Source organism: Halichoerus grypus, chromosome 15 (assembly GCF_964656455.1).
Source record: "Halichoerus grypus chromosome 15, mHalGry1.hap1.1, whole genome shotgun sequence".
NCBI classification, from domain to species: Eukaryota; Metazoa; Chordata; class Mammalia; order Carnivora; family Phocidae; genus Halichoerus; species Halichoerus grypus.
In genome coordinates this window covers 10662246-10681206 of record NC_135726.1, presented here as the reverse complement: position 1 = coordinate 10681206, position 18961 = coordinate 10662246, and the positions used below count along the sequence as shown (strand labels likewise).

The 18961-nt window shown below is 38.7% G+C and overlaps 1 non-coding gene across 1 annotated transcript; it reads right to left on the bottom strand.

Annotated features, from left to right (window-relative positions):
* Positions 1 to 12660: 12660 nt before the first annotated feature.
* Positions 12661 to 12762, bottom strand: LOC118524574 (U6 spliceosomal RNA). The gene has a single exon (XR_004911724.1). It is a non-coding gene; the product is annotated as a U6 spliceosomal RNA (small nuclear RNA).
* Positions 12763 to 18961: the final 6199 nt, after the last annotated feature.

The window sequence follows — 18961 nt, the reverse complement described above, 5'->3', positions numbered from 1 at the left end:
AGCATCTGACCTGAGTTCAAAAGACTCAGTTCATGATCTCAGGGTCATAGTATCGAGCGCTCTGTAGGGCTCTGCACTGGGTGTAGAGGCTGCTTAAGATTCCTTCTCTCCCTCTCCCTCTGCCACTCTCCTCCCCAGCTTGTGCACACTCTAAAATAAATAATAAATAAATACATGGTTTTCCACTGTTTAAGAGTAGCAAAAAATATGGTTTTGTATTATCCACGGCAAAGAAAAGATAGCTAGGCTAATGGACAATTCCTGAAACTCACAAAGCCATTGATTTACCTACCATCTCATAAATTTTTTTTAAAGAAAAGGGTGGAATTTAATCTTTATTTACAAGACACTGCAAGAGAAGAGATTCCACATAGAAATGAGAAACCCACTGAGAGTAGGAGCTTCATACAGCTTGTAGAGTTTGGAACTGGTCAAGTAGAGTTTCGTTGTAAAAAGTGCTACAATACCAAAACACATTTAAAAAGAGTTCTTAGTAGAGAAACAGTAAGACAAACTTCTATCAAACAGAATACACAACAAACAACTTTCTGCCTCGGCTGTACAATCTAAAAGTCACAGGTCCCGGGAGTGCCATCCCAAACTTGGAACGTATAGCCTTCAGAGGTAGTCTCTAGCACGACATTCTCATCTTCCTCTTCCTCTACAGAGAAATACTTCTCAATCACGTTTAATGAAGCTTTGTACACAGACTCGTTTTCATGGTTTTGTAGAGCTTCAGTTTTGTCCAAACCTCCACATTCTTCAATCATTATACTAAGTTTCTCAGTTTCACCTAGTTTCTCAGCAGCCTGAAAGATGTTTGAAATGGCATCCAGAATAACCAGAATAATTCTGGAATCTTTTGCAGTTAAGAAGTTCATCAATGGTTCTATTATGCCACAATGAATGAGGTATACAATCTTTCAACCGTCCCGCCATTTGTACAGTTGGTCACAGCCCAGACAGCTTCCTTCTGTGTCTTAAAGTCTCTCTACGGCGTACGCCTTAGAGAGAACACCAGCGAGGAATGGGACTAATCCATGATTCACAACTTGCTGTGAACCCAAGACTCCAAACGATCTTAGCTAACTTCTACCTTCTTTTCCCTGTATCACACTCTTTGATTTGAAAACCAAAGTTCAGTGTGATGGTTTGTAGGAAAATTGTAGGTAAGCAAATATCCTGCATAGAAAAAAGCAAAGAAAAACCAGTCTCTGGATAACTAAAAGCCAGCTTGGTATGTTTCATAATTATTGTAGAACATGTCGTCAGGAAGAGACCACCAACTGAAAGCTCTTCTTAGTTACAAGTTGATTAATAACATTTAGAATTCAAAGCAACAAGTAAGCAGTGATTTGGAAACTGCTCCCCATAGATGAAGACGTTATGAATCACCATTTGGAATGCTGTTCACACGATCCATGAAGTTGCACTAGAAAAACTTCACCAGGCCAACACATTTCATTCCATCCAACAGTGACAATGGGTCCTAAATGTATGGAGCAGTTTCTACCACCTTTGGATCTAGGTGAAGGTACTCACAGGCCACTCCACTCCTGGAGAAAGTGCTTAAACATCATCCATGTCTCACGTGGAAGAGTTTAAGGCACATAATATATGTTTAAGCACAGGGGTATTCACCCAACATTACTGAGGCACATTACGGATCTTAGTAAGTAATGCATACGAAGGTAACTATGTTCAGAGAAGTTTACAAATAGTTCCTCTCTCACAGATAGTACAATGTTGTGCTTGTCAAATGGAAAGCAGTAATACTGATTCAATTCTTTTTGCTTGTTGTGCAACACCAGCTAGCAAAGGTTTATTATTTTTTCCTTGGGTGATATTTCTAGATGAAGTGAAGGTGCCTCATAATTTCTTTTAACATATTTGCAAAGCTGAATCCAGGCCCGTGATTCATTGTAACTGCTTCAGAACACCATGTGAGAATTAAAAAATGAATAAAAATGCAGTAGAAAGGAAAATTCAAAGCACGCCATTTGTTAGAATCAATTTTTTTTTTTTTTTTTTGCAAGCACAGCATTTCAATCTCAATAGTGTTCCAAAGCCTCCAAAGCTTATAATGGTGGGGATACACATATTTTTCTCCCTGAAAAACAGGCCAGGAGATAATGAAACTATAATTTCACAATACTGCAGCCGATATAAAATGGCCACATGTGTGATGCTGAAACACTCTATATGGGCACTTTCTGTAAAATAATCATATATTAAACTCAAGGAGTAAGGAAAAAGAATTTTAAAAGAGCGAAGGAAAAGCAAGGAAATACTAAATACTGTGGGATAACACTCTATTCAAATCAGCGCTTTATTAATCCAACTTGAATCGATTTAATTCCCTCCTACATCTTAATCAAGACAGCCTTGAAGTGCTAGAAACTTAGAGGCAGAGTTTAGAAGTCAGTGAATTCAGCAAAACCAATCTGTTCCTTTATATAAATAATTACATCAGTACCAAAGGCCTTTTCCGACTCTCACACAGGTGTGCAATTTAAGATATTTTTAATACTGCCATTAGATGTTCATGGAAACCGTTATCAATTTATACATGCATACACAGAAGCACATTTCACAGTATATTTACTTGTAGTTGGCTTATACTGGGTGGAAAGAGAAGATCTAATACTTTGAAGTTTTGTTTTCTATTTTTCAGCTGTCAAAGAGTTAACCCGAGGTGCTAGTGATAGATATGGTGGAAAACAAAGTATATTCTTTGCCTCAGTGTTTTTCCATGTTCTAGAGAGTCCTCCACACATTGCTTGGGAACAAGGAAGACAGTCCTACTCTCTTGTTTTATTAGGTGGAAAATGAAAGACCAGGGCACTTAAGTGATTCACTTACCACTACATAGTTAGTAGATGAGCTTCTGAGGTCATGCATCACAAACCTCCTTCACCACTGAAGAAAACATGTCTTAACTTCTATTCTTGTAGCATTTCACTATTTTTATTTCCCTTTATTTTTAGGATGTTTATCTGCTTTTTTAGATTTGGATTTAATTTTTATGCAAGAAACTCTGTGATGGAAAACAGAAAACACTTATGATTTTAAAAATTAATATCTTCATGGAGCTGGGATTTTTCTGTGTCCTCTTGAATAACTATCTAGAATCGTTTCAGAGAGGGACATTTCACACTGTAAAAAAAAATACTGTTACATAATTAATTTACAAATTCAGACTTGTTCAAAATTCTAAAATGTTAGGGAATGTGTTAAAAGCCACACTAAGAAGAAAATCAATAAACTTATGTAAAATATTTTAAAAATCCAAATCCATGTATACTTTTTGTTTTCTATACACATATATATTAAATGTCAAATGAAAAACTACAAAAATTTAAATGATAAATAATAAACTGGGAAAAATTTGCAACCCATATGAGAAAAGATTTATTTCCTTGACTTGCAAAGAGCTTAAACAAAGCAATAAGGCAAATAAAATTTGTATGTAAATGTATATGTATTATATATAAATGTGTATATTATATATATAAATGTATATGTTATATGTTTATATGTTTATAGGTAATTTATATATATTTACATATTATATATTACTTATACATAACATATAGTTACATGTTTATATATAACTTATTTATAGATTATATATCATGCATAGAAAAATAAATACTAATGGCAATATTATAATAAAAAGATATGATAACATAGATTCTCTCATTTGAGTGGGTCTAGGTTATCAATGAAACAGTGTGATACCATGCACTATCAAAATGTCCATAATCTCTACTACATAAGGAAGAATGTAAAAATATCTGTCAATCTGCTAGTAAATCAGGGTTGAGAATGATCCAGCAGATTCAACTGAGAGACAACTATAGGTTCGAAAATACTGGATTTACGATCTATAAAAAGACTTCACATAAAAATGGCTTTACCTAGGTGTAAAGATATGCACTGGCTTTTCCTTTAAAATATTTAAGGTATTAAAAGGGAAAATTGGAATTGAGATGTCTAATTATTTAGAAAAATAATTTTAGTGATTCTAAAAATAGAGTAATTGTACCAGCTAGTGTGTGGAAGGCCCTGTGCCAAAAAGTTATCACCTTTGCAGCAAGTCCTACTATATCCAAAATATTTAGGTTACTACAACTCCAAGTCTCCCACCCCGTATTCCCTAAACAACTGACTCTGGTTTACTGTTCTCATTATACACATAATATTTATCAACATCTAAAATCTTAAAATAGCAAATAAACATATTATAATCAGTCTCGCTCTTTCTTTTTTCAAAGATTTATTTATTTATTCGAGAGAGAGAGTATATGGGGGGAGGGGCAGAGGGAAAGGGAGAGAAAGAGTCCCAAACAGATTCTGCACTAAGCACAGAGCCCAATGTGGGGCTCGATCTCATGACTCTGAGATCATGACCTGAGCTAAAACCAAGAGTCAGCCCCTTAACTGGGTGAGCCACCCAGGAGCCCCAGTCTTGCTCTTTAATAATATGTGCTATCATGCTTTAAAGAATCACCAATTCATCCTAAGCACTTAAACAGTCACAGACATTATACATTATATACTACGGGGACTTAAACTCCAACAGAAGACATGGAAAGACTCACCCAAGTGAAATAGGAATGATACTATGAGGTTCCCACAAAGACATGGACGTAGTCTCAAGAGAACTCTTACAGCATTGGATCAACCTTTAAATTAATGGTGAAATTTGTTAATTTAACATTTCCAGGATGGACGAGATTTGTAAAATAATGATTCTTTCAGGCAAGGGTTTAGACATTATGGAAAGGTACAAAAATGATAAGCCTCTTCATATACTGATGAGAAATGAAAAAAAAGCACATGCTCAGAGAAGAAACGGTCCATTTGTGATACACTTTGTTGGCTATGACCAGGACATTTTCCCTGAGGTGTTCGAAAACCATGAATGATGCAATTTTAGACATGGTTCTTAAGTGAGGTAACAAAAAAAAAAAAATACTACTTTGTAAGTATAATTTTCTTGGCAAATGTTTCTGAACCAAATTGATATTAATGAGTTAAAATGCCGTAATTGTGGGGGCAATTTTTTAGACTGAATATTTTGATACTCTTGAGTTAAAATACTTCCAGAATAATTCCATTTGCATAACACTTATTAAATCATAAAGTTAAAATCATGAATGTAGATTAATAAACACATAGCATTTGTATTTGAGATTTAAATCAGTTATAAATCATCCTATATTAGTGACAAATCCAATCCCTAAAGAGTAATTTTAGCTGAAAGTGAAATCATTATTCTACTTGCAATTCTAAATATTTGTTAAACTTAGAGGAAAAACAGACGGCATTTTGAATTGGTTTTGGACACGCTGGCGTTCACCTGGGGTGGATGAAACCATCTAGGGATGAGATATTCGTTGTGCATGAGAGAGAAGCCAATCAATGTATTCCCCATTCATATAGCATGACAATAACTCCCGTGATAAAATCTTTTTTCTTTATAATATTGTAAAGGTAAAGCACTACGTCTCTTTCTATGCGCGAAGTAGGAATAGTTCCATTCATTGGAAGTAATCAGTTCTATTGAGAGAAAAATTCCCAAAGATGAAAGTCTATATTAAAACTTTCAACATTAGAAACTGTCCTATTTCTATGAAAGTTATCAAACATTAACACGGTGTAACATAAACCGCCTGATGGAAATCTGAGTTTCCTGATGGAAATATTTTATGGTTCATTTTTGTTAGTTTTTTCTCTTGCTTTTGAGGGAATTTAAAAGACATTTACAATTAGCCACAAACAGAAAGAAGCTAGAAGGACATCTACAGCTTGAATTTAGTGCTATGATGGGAAGTGTTTAACAACCAGCTCTCGTGGCAGCAGGAGTGTCTCTGATGTGTAATATTTGTAATATTGGCCAACATCTGGGATAGAAATATTCCCACTAGGGTCAGTTTATTCCTCCGTGTTGTACCTCTTATTCCTGTGACTTAAAAAAGAAAGAGATCTCGCCATTTACAACAACACTGATGGACCTGGAGGGTATCATGCGAAGTGCAGTAAATCAGACAGAGAAAGACAAATATTATATGATTTCACCTAAATGTAGAATCTAAAAAACAAAACAAATGAGCAAATAAACAACCAGAAAGACAACTGGTGGTTTCCAGAGGGGTGGGGGGTGGGGGCATGGGTGAAACAGATGAAGGGGATTCAGAGGTACAAGCTTCCGTTTATAAAATAAGTCAGTCACAAAAATGGAAAGTACCACATAGGGAATATAGTCAGTAATATTGTAATAACGTTGTATGGTGACTACACTTAGTGGTGAGCACTGAGTAATGTACAGAATTGCTGAATCCTTATGTTGTACACGTGAAACTAATATAACATTGTATGTCAACTAAACTTCATAATAATAATTTAAAAAAAACCCAAACTGTGTTTAACAACCATCTCACAAAATTGCTCACAATTTAACAACTGACATGCAAGTCACTCAAGGCCACCCCCCTCCAGCATACCACCGGCTAGAAAGGGCAGAGCAAGGGGTCCTTCTAAGGACTGCTGACCTATGCTTTGCAGTTAGGGAGGGACATTCCAATCCTGGTTTTGCTGCTTATTTGCCTTGTCACTGTGGACAAGTCCTGTACCTTCAATGAGCTCCAGTTTTGTTATCTGTAAAGTGGAATTATTGATATGACTAACGTCATAAAGTTGGTATGATGATTAAATGAGCTGATGCATGTAAAAATGGTTAGAACGTCTGACAGCAAGTAATTTCTGAAACAGTATTTCTTGCCCATACATGTAAGGCTTCATGATTATCATGAGAATTACAGCTATTACATTTTTTACTGTTTTCACCGGAGGTATGTCTATAATTTTACTTCTGTTAATTATAGACTGCTTTTAAGAAGAAATTATCACTGACTTGAACATGAAATACATATCAATTCCAGGTTGCCAAAGCTCAGAGAGCATCATGTCCTCATTCTGAACTGTCATTCTGCAATGAAAGCAAACTCTTAACACACTGTTTTTAAAAATATGATGAGAAACAAACTGAGGGTTCTAGAGGGGAGGGGGGTGGGAGGATGGGTTAGCCTGGTGATGGGTATTAAAGAGGGCACGTTCTGCATGGAGCACTGGGTGTTATGCACAAACAATGAATCATGGAACACTACATCAAAAACTAATGATGTAATGTATGGTGATTAACAGAACAATAAAAATAAAAAAAACTAATGATGTAATGTATGGTGATTAACATAACATAATAAAATAAAATTAAAAAAATATGATGGTTTATGACAGCCTCATGGTAGACCTCACTGTTTTTCACATTTCCCTTGTCAATTTCTTTTTATCTCAATATAATGGCTCTCCTATATACCACAACTTCGCATTTCTGTCCTTTCCAATTTGGGTTTATTTTATATCCTCCCTAATTATATGAGGTTCTATTATAACGTGTTGACAAACTTCATTTGCAATATCCATTTTAATCCTCACAATCATCCTTCTTAATTAAACACTACTTTGATATGAGTATTGAAGTTCATAGAAATGAAGTGATTTGCCCCAAATCATACAAGTGATAGTGATAGATCTAGACTCTAAACCTAGGTCAGTTGCTACCTAGCTGGTGGTGTAGTCAGGCAGCCCAATTGAGAGGACTGTGTAGGAACCATTACCTCGGTAAGCATGGGTTGGGGCACAGGAGATGTTGAACCTACAGTCTCCTGAAGGATCACGTGAACTCCATTGTATCAAGGAGAACCACAACTGTAAGAGTAACTATTTGGACTGGAGAATGAGTGGTCACAAGGAGTTAAGGGATGGCTATAATGTTTGATGAGATGAGAAGATGAGAACATATAAGAAAGTCATGGCCCTACTGAAATGACCTCTGGAGAAAAGTTTCCTTTTTAGACATCTTCTTCCCTCTTAGGATAAATGCAGAGACTAGATGTATTGGGGAATCCTACTAAGAGTCTTTAGTGGGGAGCTGCTATAGGGAAGACATGCTGGGTGAGGTCAGAAAAGGGTGCAGGTTGAATTCATAAAATTTGACAAAAATCATTCAATGTTTTCCCGTAATGGGCCAATTCTGACTTTCGAGTTCCAATCAGTTATTCTTCCCCAGTTTAGACAAAGTTTATTGCCCCTCCCACCACCACTGGAGAATGTTGATAACGTGAGATGATATTTAATTTGTACTTGCAAAACTACCTTAAAGCCTAAATTGTTATATAGTTGTCATGTGCTGCTCAGGAGAGTAATTTAGGTGTGCATGCAGAGTTTTAATAAAAATAAACAAGAACACATACTTCTTTAAGTTTCTCCTTACAAATGCATTTTAAAAATTCCAACTGCTATGTTCAATGGTGCATGGAAAATGATGTGTGCATTTCATTATATTGATGTACCTTAAGATTCAATGAACCTTTAAATATAAGATGGATCTAAACAGGAAAAATGAGAACCAAACATAACACCGTAATATTTAATGGTCAATGCTAGAATGTATTAATGGTTCGATTTTTAATATTTAGCATTAACAAATTTTGGTACAGATTCTTGGTCTGTATTGAGAGATGCATCAGGTTAACTTGACCATTCAATGAATGACACTGACACACAGTCATTAGACTTTACTGTCTATCAATTCAGTTTTTGAAATAGTATACCCCTAGATATAAAAGAAGCTCAGTGTAATAACACACGTTGGAGAGCAAAAATAATGAATCCTACTAGATAAATGGAAGAAAAGCCCTGATAATTCCTAGAAACCATAAAATTTATTAACTTTACCCTACTGTAAGTGAAACAGATGATGGCATATGACATCTTGCACAGGGTAGGGATGGGTAAGTGGTGGTGGGTGTATGATCTCTAGCATGGTAGTTTACCTCAATTTTCCTTTAAAATAGTGACTATAGTACTATTTATCTGATAGGATTAAGCAAAAGATCAAATGAGATAATACATATAAAGCACTTCTAACGGTGCCAGGCACAGATTCTATGTTATCATCATTATTAAACTGTCTTAGGGGCACCTGGGTGACTCAGTTGGTTAAGGGTCTGCCTTTGACTCAGGTCATGATCCCAGAGTCTCGGGATCGAGTCCCGAGTTGGAATCTCTGCTCAGGAGGGAGTCTGCTTCTCCCTCTGCCCCTCCTCCTGCTCATGATCTCTCTCTCTCACTCTCTCTCTCTCAAATAAATAAATACTATCTTAAAAAAAAAAAATAAACGGTCTTAATAAGTACTTGCTTTTAGGGGTATTTTCTAAGACACATTCCAGCTATTTGTGGAAATTTAGTGCAAATATTGATTCGAGTATGTTAAAGTGTACATGGTATTTTCCTTTTCTCCCCACTTGATTATGAAACATTTATTAAATTTATTCACAGGATGGGGTGCCTGGGTGGCACAGTCAGTTAAGTGATGGACTCTTGGTTTTGGCTCAGGTCATGATCTCAGGGTTGTGAGATCTATCCCCCCTCTTTGGGCTCCGCGCTCGGTCTGGAGTCTGCTTCAGGTTCTCTCTCCCTCCCCCACCCTATTCTCCTCCCCCTGCTCCCTTGAGCATGGTTGCTCTCCCTCTCTCAAATAAATAAAATTTTTAAAAAAATTTATTCACAGAACACAGCTAGTTTTTCAGGCCCACAGGGTCTATTATTAGCTATATCACAGAATAGGAACAAAGGAGCCCCATAAGTAGATGTGGAAGAAATGATCTATATTAATCATTATATATACTATAGTAGTCCCTCTCATACTTTGAGGCCATAATCTATCCCACAGTCTATCTGGACATTGTTTTATAGACACAGTAGCTTACGATGAATCTCCTACATCCCTTTGATCATGTGATAAGAAAGAACCAGACAGCCTCAGAGATGCCCTGGCAGCAATGATTAAAAATCATTTTCTTGATGATACAGAAGAAAAATCACGTCTGATGTCTAATGTAATTGGAACGTAAGAGATGACAATTTGTGAATTTCTGTATCACACTAATGAGAAAATATATATTTATAATTAGACTATAATATATATGTATAAATTAAATTATAATTAAAAACAAAGACACTGTCCTTCTAACTTACTTCCTCCAATGAGAGAGAGAAATATCAACTTCCAGCCTTTACACATAATTTAGCTCACGGTTGGCACAAAATCTGATTATCAGGGATGATGCTCAAGCAAGCAAAGTGGAGCTGCCTAGGAATCAGCAGTATGCAGAACCTTGGGGTGTTCTCTCTTTCTAGAAGGCACAGACCACAAGGCATGCTCACCGGCTCCAGTGAGCAGCTCTGTTCTCAGTAGTCAAGGAGCGCTCACTTCTCCAGGAGACCTGCTATTTGCTGCTGCTTCTTTGACTATTCAAAAAACTCTACGAAATTAAAGAAAAATAAATACAAGAAAGTGAGCCTGGAAAATGTTCCCTGGTTAGATCACGTTTACAGTAAAACCTGCCAAAGAAAGGCTGACGGACCAGACCCATCAGCAATGAAGAGACTCGGGATTGCACAATGACCTGAGTTCATCAGACGGTTCCCGAGGACACTGTCCGCTTCCTGATGGGATCGAGGGCTACACCTCGACCGCTTTACACGTCATAATTCCTATCCCAACTCCTCTGGCTCCCACGTCACTGAAGTGGCATAGGACTTCTAATTTCGGCCCCTTTCTCCTACTCAAACTTCTAATCTCTCCATTCTGAATCGGTCCCGTTATTCACCTTTTCCGCTCCGTCCCCAGCCTCCTGCGGGCTGCTAGATTAAATCACACATTTGGCAGATTGGTGTCATCACGCTTTCTGGGAACACAGTGGTAGCTGGACTCCAACACTGCTCGGGAATATTGTTCTGCCCACTGGCCGGCTACCTGTGCTGTTCATCACAGCAACCATTTTAATTCTTTATAACCTCCTCCCAAAACCTGCCACCAGCCACTTCTCTCCGCTGCTAATTTCTCTTCCTTCACAGAGAAAACTGAGGCTTTTAACCTATATTCAAAACGTTTGCTTTTCTACTGACTCCCACACGGCCCTAAATATCCTCTGGTATCTCCTATTAAACAAACAGATACAGTCCTTTCCTCATCGAATGTCCCTCTTGAGTTACTCCTTTATCTTTCTCCATCCCTTCATAGCCAAGCGCTTTGGAAATAGGGCTTCAATTCACGAACACATTTAGCTTCCCATTTAAAATTTTAATCGACAGTAAACTGACTTCTACCCCCATCAACTTCACCGATAATGTTCTGGCTAAGTTCTTCAATTACCTTCTAAAGGCCAAAACCAAGGAAGCCTCCCAACCCTCCTGTTATTTAAAGTCTCCACAGTGCTTGTATTTATTCTTAGAAATACAAGTTATAAGTCTATTTCTACTACAAGGATTATACTTTTCCATTGTAGAATCTTTGAACTCTATAAAAAGAGGAGGAAACGTGCCCATATCCTCACCACTCATGATAAAACAGCGTTTCACACTCTATTTCTCTTTAAGGTTTGTTTTATGCACGTATCGACATTCTGCACAAGCGTACGATATGCTTTGTTTAACATACTGCCATAAACATTTCCCCCATGTTATTAAGTAATCTTCAGAAATGATATTTTACGGTTGCATAATTTTCCATCATATGGAAAAATATACTTAATTCTTGCACAGCATGTAAACAACGAGATGCGTTCCTATAGTATTGAGTGTCCTTGAAAAATCTGACATGCAAAATCCTCCGCTACCGTGGTTGTACAATAATTTAATTAATCTCTCTTTCTGCTAGACTTTCAGGCTATCAAATGTTTGCTATCATAAATAGCACTACAAGGAACACGAAGGTATCCCGGATCATCTTGAATCTTCTATGTAGGTATTTGCTAGCTCTTTCCAAATTAGAATATAAACTTTCCCACTGAAGAGGTTTGTTCTTTTTGCAATTACCACACAGAATTTCTCCCTACATCTCGAAAAGAACTTATTATTGGAGCTTGTACCTGGCTGGCAAGAAGGCAGGGGACACCATCAGTGGCAAGGGACATGGCTAAATATTGGGTTCTTTTATTAAGGGATAAGAGGGCCAATGTAATTCCTGGAAGTCTTATCCAGGAGACATCTTTTTATTTGTCTAGACTTTTTTGGGTTACAAAGTTATTTTATTGTATCAAACACAGCTTACATTTGAATTACTGCACTTACCTTACCTATAAGTGAGGACCGTTGGTGACAATACTTTACATAAATTAGTGGAGATTGAGGGGAAAACACTAAATAGATAATGAAGTCTTTCCTGACTTGAGTTATTGCAGACAAAATTGACTCTTTAATTTAATCTTTTAAATACAAAAGTCTGGAAATGACAATTTTGTTGTGTTATTTGTGACTTACACTAATTAAGTCTGCCTTTTCTACAAAGCATGAAGGTTCTGTGGAGAAAATGGATTGTCAAGGGTAAACAGAGACTGCAGATCACTGAGTTTCAGTCTTGCTCTGAATCTTCCCCACAGTAATTAGCAGTCTCCAAGCTGAAACAGAGCACCAGAAGAAAGGAGAGTCTCTGCTGGTATCTGTGGAAAACAAGATGGGAATGAGAAAGATGGCAAGAAGACAGTCTCCCTATTTGAACGCAAATAAAAATTTATACCTGATTTAGCTCCTGAAATTATTCTTCACAAATGTGTGCATCATTCTCGTGCAGGGACCATGCTCATCTTCTCTGTATCGTTCCAATTTTAGTATATGGGCTGCCAAAACTAGCACGTTCCTGAAATTATTCTGACTAAAGTGTGAAAAAGATAAGGAAAAGAACAACTTTCAATTTTCTACTTATGTTTATAAGGAGCTAGTCTAGGAAGATAGTCTTTGATTAATGGAAAGATTGGTTTAATGACCCCCAACTCATAACTGTATTTTCAAATTCAGTGATGGATGCAAGACCAGTTTTGATCAGCGAGGGCCTACATTTTGGGGAACCCCTTCCAACCCAAATAAATATAATTCAGTAGATTTTCTGACTGCAAGCTCCTGAAAAAGCAAATGGTGTGATACTGAAAGATTTGGTTGAGATACACAGATATAAAAAAGACATTGTGTAGTAAAGTGTGTTAGGGATCAGCTCACGACGTAGCTATCAAAAGGAAATGCTAGGAACCGATACTCGCTTAGCTGGAGGGTAGAAAATGGTCAGGATTTTCAGTTATATAGAGAGGAGTTTTATGAAGATGATTTCTTCAGAGAAATCTGTGCCATTCATCCCAACACACAAGACGACAGGGTACGTGAGTTGGTGTAAGCTTGTGTGTGTGTAGCGGGGAGGGAGGAACATCATCTACCTCCTTTATCTTGAGGGTAGAAGGCCAGGTTCCAATGGAACCTCAAGGAAAGCTTGCTTCACGCTTCCTGGATGGGCTAAAAATCATAAAATGGAATCTGATTCTTGCCATTGAAGCTTAGAGGTCTACAGAATGAACATCGTTTTTAATAAAAAAAAAGTTATAAAGAAAGCCGAACAACCACCGCAAAGGTGGCCACACAGGAATTGCCCTGGACTTTTGCTGAGCAGGGACATAGGGCAGGTGATGTTTTTCATGAACCAGATGTGATCTGTGAGACACTAAGAGTCAGCCTGCACCTGTTTTGACACCTGACCATGTAAACCACCTGGGAAGAAGACGGAACTCCAACAGAGAGTCTGTGTCATCTGAAGGTTCTGAAAATTAGGGGTTGAGAGAGGATGGGCAGTAGTACCACAGAAAACATCACCCAGACTGCAATTCGGTGCAACCAGCAGGCTGACGGGTCAGAGAGCTCTGAAGAAGTTATGAAAACACCCACACAAGAGAGAGCATCTGCTTTAAAGGTCTTCCAGGTGTAGAGAGAGTGAAGCCAATGTACAAGAGGACCAGGTAAAGAGGAACTTTCCTACCACCCATTTCTCTCCCCCCTCAATTCCATCAGTTAGGGTGGCACTAGAAGTGGCGGCTTGTGATCAAAAGGAATGAGATCTTGCCATTTGCAACGACGTGGATGGAACTGGAGGGTATTATGCTGAGCGAAATAAGTCAAACAGAGAAAGACATGTATCACATGACCTCACTGATATGAGGAATTCTTAATCTCAGGAAACAAACTGAGGGTTGCTGGAGTGGGGGGTGGGGTGGGAGGGATGGGGTGACTGGGTGATGGACACTGGGGAGGGTATGTGCTCTGGTAAGCGCTGTGAATTGTGCAAGACTGTTGAATCTCAGATCTGTACCTCTGAAACAAATAATGCAATATATGTCAAGAAAGAAAAAAAGAAGAAGAAGAATGTAGCAGGAGGGGAAGAATGAAGGGGGGGAAATCGGAGGGGGAGAAGAACCATGAGAGACGATGGACTCTGAAAAACAAACTGAGGGTTCTAGAGGGGACGGGGGTGGGAGGATGGGTTAGCCTGGTGATGGGTATTGAGGAGGGCACGTTCTGCATGGAGCACTGGGTGTCATGCACAAACAATGAATCATGGAACACTATATCTAAAACTAATGATGTAATGTATGGGGATTAACATAACAATAAAAAAATTAAAAAGAAAAAAAAGAAGTGGCGGCTTGTGCACCTGCCCCTGCACGTCTGGGCGATGGGAGGGGCGGCTTGTGCGCGTGCGTGCATGTCTGGGGGGGAGGGGCGCCTTGTGCACGTGCATGTCTGGGGGAGGGGCGGCTTGTGCACGTGCATGTCTGGGGGGGTGGGGGAGTGTGTAAGGGTGTGCGTCACAGAAGCTGCTGCTCTCCCTCTTCCATGTCACAGACTCCCCTTTCTATCAGCCCACCTGGAGGAAGGAGTCAGTTTTGGTTAGACACTTGTAATCACTAAATGGAGGGTATTCGTTATACCTTAAGGAAGCCATGGGAATTTTTATTTTCAAAGAGTGAGAAGAGAAGACTGGGGTCGAGATTCAAGGATATCTGAGTTTCTGGATGCCTCAGCGGCAAAAGCAACTATTAAAACCCTGGAAATGATCTGAGATAATCACATGTTCCCCTAAAATTTATAAAAGACATTCTAATCACAATTACTGAAGGCTGGTTTGTCCATCCAGTTCAATTTCTCCTCTCACTCTTATCCTCCTATCAAGGGACTCTGAAGAGGCTATAGACATTTTGAGGTATTCTTCACTTTCAGACGAATATTGATATTTTTCAACATTCTTAATCATTGAAAAATCATAAAGGACCACCAGGGTAAACCGTAGAGAAAGGTAAGTTTCACTCAACACTATTACATGAAAACAAGGTTGTTTTTTTTTCCCCAAAATCATGTTCCTAGTAATATTTATAGACCATCAAAGAGAATATACAAGAGATGAGATTTCTCCGATGTTTTGTAAAAAATGTTCTTGAAAAGTTACACTATTAGAAGATTCTGAATAGCCTATTTCATGACCAGTTTCAAATATTTTGCTTATAAATAAACTTTCAAAAAGACAGGAATAATTTCCATCAGTTGGGTTCTAAGACCAGATGCATATGATGAGAACACTCAAAAGTCATGAAAATTCTACAGACTACAAAAAGGCTAAGTTTACTTGGTGTGCACATAAATATATATGTACAGATTGGGCCAATGTTTGTTTTTTGTTTTTTTTTTAGATTTTATTTATTTATTTGACAGAGAGAGACACAGCGAGAGAGGGAACACAAGCAGGGGGAGTGGGAGAGGGAGAAGCAGGCCTCCCGCGGAGCAGGGAGCCCAATGTGGGGCTCGATCCCAGGATCCTGGGATCATGACCCGAGCCGAAGGCAGACGCTTAACGACTGAGCTACCCAGGCGCCCCGGGCCAATGTTTTGAAGTAAAGATGACAGGGAACATTCAGAATTATTTTGAGATGCTAAAAGATTAATTGCAGTCATTCAATTTTCAGAGATAGAGATTTCCCCATTAGGGGTCATAGTGACAAAAGGCATTCCTGAAAGAACAAAAATGTCATAAAAATCACGGAATTAATTGCAGGATCTGACTCATTTTTATGCTAGCTCTTGAGGAAAAAATTAAAGTGAGAAAAGATGAGTTAGATTTACTTATCAAAAGCATTTTATAAATACTTTTAAAAAAGAGAAAACCTGTACAAATTGAGGTATGTCCACTTAGAAATATGGAAGATAAATCCTACTCGATGGTTGTAGATTCTTTGTGAAATGTGACAAATATTGAACAGCTGGGGATTACTGTATGCTGCTGTTAAATGGGGCACACTAGGAATTTTTTTTTTTTTGCCTTTTCACAAACAAAACCATCTGTCACTTTTCAGCAAAGTGAATACTATGGACAGTTGTAACCTCTGGTTGGACAACACATAACTGTTAGAAAAGTACAGAGAAAGGGCTGCAGACATGTTTTTAAGAGCATCATTATATGACCGTAGGTGACATCAGCAGGAAGAGCAGGGTAAGAACATTCAAAAATTCTTTTCTCCATAAAAGAATGAGAATATTGGCATGACTGGCAAAAATCAAGATTTTCAAAATTCTGGAAACCTACCAAAGGGATTAATACAGGGACATTTTTTTGAGAAAAGTAGTTGAAGCTCAGTAAGAACAGTCAGCTTTGTCCCATTTTAACTTTCCCTGTCTCCATCCCAGAGACGGGGGATAGAATGGCTGATATCACTGAGGATGGAGAGGCCCCTTCTGCTGGCATGGAAGACTCATTAGAATTTAGAGGCTCAATGACCCCAGCTTCATCAGGATCTTCCTGTATGTGCCATTCCAACTTAAAGGCTCTCATTCTTTCCTAGTCATTGCTCTGACTTTAACAGAAGACATCCTGTGAGGCTGGGAGTTCAACTTGTGTTGTAGCTCAGCCAACTGCAGGATGGGGTCCCGTGTTTGATTTTCAGCAATTTCGGCCCTATGTGTACAGCGTCTCCTTCAGGTCATACATAGAAGCTCTCAGGTCAGGGGTGCCTGGGTGGCTCAGTCGTTAAGCGTCTGCCTTCGGCTCAGGTCATGATCCCAGGGTCCTGGGATCGAGCCCTGCATTGGGCTCCCTGCTCAGTGGGGAGTCTACTTCTCCCTCTGCCTCTCCCCTGCCCAATTTGTGCTCTCTCTCTCTCATGCTCTCTGTCAAATAAAAATAAATAAAATCTTAAAAAAAAAAAAAAAGCTCTCATGTCATTTATGTGGTGTTTGAGCCGAGAAATCAAATCTCTGAGCTCATCCGTTTCTTTCACCACTTTGTCTAGCCACATTAGGAGCAACTAACCACTGTCATTTATATTCCTCTGTTTTCCAAAATTGTTTTAAAGTATTAAATACAGAGTCACTTAATGCCTTGATTAGGAGTATCCAGTGCATGTCTCTTGCATATGCTATAAAAGGCTCACACCATGGACTACCAGTGCTCTCTTCATTGCTGGAAATAATCATTAGCATCTTTAAATCTAATCAGATTAGAGAGCCAATTCCAGAAGGCCCAGAACCAATTCAGAAAACTCATCCTTAAATTTCCCTTCCTCTAAAACCACTTTTGGTACTAAAATCTGTATAATTCCTGGTTCTCCAGAGAAATCAAACCAAGAGGACATAGACGTACAGAACAATATTTATTATAAGATATTTGCACATGTGATTATGAAGATTGAGAAGTCCCATAATCTGCCATCCACAAGCTAGAAACCCAAGAAAGCCAATGGTGTATGGTCCAACCCAAAGGTGTGAACATCGGTGGATCCAATGGTCCCAGTCCAAATCTACAGATCTGGAAACCAGGAGCACTGATGTCCAAGGGCAAGAGAAGAGGGATATCCCAGCTCAAGTTCTGAGAGCAAGTCTATCTTCCCTCCACCTTTTTGTTCTACTTGGGCCCTCAGTGGACTGGGTCATGCTCATCCACATTGGTGAGGGCAATCTTCTTTATTCCGCCTACAATTCTGAATGCTGATCTCTTCCAGAAACACATTCACAGACAGACCCAGAAATAATGTTTTACCAGCTATCTGGGCATCACTTAGCCCAGTCAAACTAACACATAAAATTAACACCATGATGCCCGTACCTTGTTGTGATACTGTTCCTGTGAATAATGATTACAAATGAAAGATTTCCTTCCTGAAAGGAAGGTAGAGTGGTCATGAGGAGGCAGACAGGAGGAAGCTCATTAAGCAGGACCCCAGCTTCCTCCATGTATGTCCCCAGGTACAACTGGGATAGTGGTTCATGAGGTCACCATGCAGATAGCACCTTCTGGAAATCCAGAGTGGTGAACTGCAAAAGGGGAAGGGCTAGGAGGACCCCTAGCCTGTTGCATGACAGGGCTTGCAGGAGCAGTGGAGTGAGAGCAGGAGCCTCCCAAGGCACATAAGTAGAAAAGTTGGCCCTGGCTCTGAGACTTTGTTTTCCATGGGTTCTAATGAACTTTTGCTGGAATTAGGGATGCGAAGTCTCCACCTTCAGCCCTAAGAAAAGCAGGACATCAGGCCTGTGTGATTCTCCTCACCTTCTGCTATGACCTTGCAATATGGCCCTATGTATGCCATAGAATTCCCAGGACTTGTAAGTAATAAACCTTTTAAAAACTTTTTTCCAAGATTCCTTGTGGTTATTGCTGAGGGCATCTTGAAATCATAATAAGAACCACAAGGGCCAGTCCAGCCACATCACTGGTTATCAACAGGCTGAGACTGACATAAAACACCACCTCACAGCATAAAGCATCATTCACGAACAAGGCACAGTGTGCAAACATGCAGCAATTCGTCTCCCTTATCATGACTGTGACAGTATATGGAGCACAAAAGAGCAAACAATGCTCTACAACGGGGATAATAATATTTTAAGGACAATCAGAGCAATTTGAAAAAGGTGTGCTTCTAAATTATAGACAAAGCTATCCTATGTTATTATTTCTCCATGTATTATTAATTTGTACCTTACATAATTATGAGTATATACTTGCTTAGGAATAAAAATAGGTTTCCCA